This window comes from Octodon degus, unplaced genomic scaffold (assembly GCF_000260255.1).
Source record: "Octodon degus isolate 3935 unplaced genomic scaffold, OctDeg1.0 scaffold00075, whole genome shotgun sequence".
Classification (NCBI taxonomy): domain Eukaryota; kingdom Metazoa; phylum Chordata; class Mammalia; order Rodentia; family Octodontidae; genus Octodon; species Octodon degus.
Window position 1 is genome coordinate 2,992,567 of NW_004524651.1, and position 1,736 is coordinate 2,994,302.

Below are 1,736 nucleotides of genomic sequence, written 5' to 3' on the forward strand. Positions count from 1 at the left end.
GTTCTGCCAAAAAAAAAAAAAAAAAAAAAAAAAAAAAGAATAAGAATGCTGACAGTGGATGTTCTTGTCTTGTTCCTGATTTTAGAATCAAACATTTCAATTTCTGTCCATCATGATGAAGTATGATGGAGGCTGTTGGTTTGTCATAGATGGCTTTAATCAGATTGAGATAAAGATAATATACTCCTCCCTTTTTGTTCTTGCTGCTTTTGCTGGTTTTCACCACCATGAACTGTGGCCCTGTGCCATGTGCCGCTCTGCCTTGGAGCCCTCTGAGTATGGATTAAAACATCGAGGGAAAAAAAAAAAAAAAACCTCGACAAACCTGGGTTTCACAGAGCTCTCCAGAGTGGATTAGTGTTCGTGCAGGAGAGGCCCAGGGAGCTTCCTCACCTCCCCTTCAGGAGAGAACACTTTCTGAGGGCATTATCTCAGGACAGTAAATAGGGCCTCACTAGACATCCAGTCAGTCTGTCAGCATGTCACCTGCGGACTTCCTGGCCTCCAGAACTGGGACCTTGAAGTTCTGTTGTTTGATCGTAAGCACTCAGGACAAGACATTTTGTTGTAGCAGCTATAAGGTACCCAGATAGTGTTGTTTCCATGAGCTGAGAGTCTCAACCGGCCTATTTTGTGGGAGCATTTCTATAGTCACTTCTAATTTTTCTCTGCCAAACCCCATTGGTTTTGCCAGTAAGTTCTTTAATTAAAATTTTTATAGAGCTACATTATTGGCTCAAATGTAGCTGGGCTGGGGAGACAGCTTAGGAGAATAAGCACTTGTCTGGCAAGTGCAGGGTCCTGAGTTCAATCCCCAGTATCGCACCAAAAGAAAAAAAAAGAAATAAGAATGATAGGTCTGGGGTTCTCTTAATATAGCTACTCTCAAAAATAGCATCTTGCAAAGTGATAGTATAATGTCACCACCAGGTTACTAGTAAAACAGTTTATTAACATTTCCTGAGGGCTGAGGAGACAGCTCGGTGGCATAAGCACCTGCCTGGCATGTGCAAGGTGCAGAGTTCCATCCCTGGTACTGCTAAATAAATAAAAAAAATAGGGGCCAGGGAGATGGCTCAGTAGAATAAGCACTTCACTGGCAAGCACATAGGGCCTGAATTAAATCCCCGGTCCCGCAAAAACAAAAAAACAAACTAAAAAAAAAAAAAAAACAAAAAACAAAAACATTTCCCCAGTTCTACTGATTCTCAAAAGGGTTATAGTATTCATTTATATACATATATTTAGTTGTATACTTTTGTCTTTCACATTTTTGTCTCAGTTACTCTTCTCTTATTGCTGGGACGAATACTCGACACCCAAAATGAAGGAAGAAAGGTTTATTTAGCTCACAGTTACTGGAGGTTTCCGTCCAAACTCAGCTGGCCCCAAGGCAGACTGCCACATGGCAGAGGGCAGCAGTTCATGGCGGTGGCAAAAAACAAGGGAGCTGGGGAGATGGCTCAGTAGAATAAGCGCTTCCCTGGCAAGCGCAAGGGTCTGAGTTCAAGCCCCAGTTCCTCCAAAAAAAAAAATATCCATACTTACAAAAAAAAAAAAAAAAAAAAAAAACAAGAGAGCAAAGGGAGGAGTAGCAGCAACAATGGCTATATAGAGAGGCAGTCTGTCTCCCTTAATTGCATTCAGATTGTCTGCCCCAGGCTGAGACTAGTACTCACACCCATAATCCCAGTGGACCATAAATTAATCACAAACGCTAGAAGTCTGCCCCATGA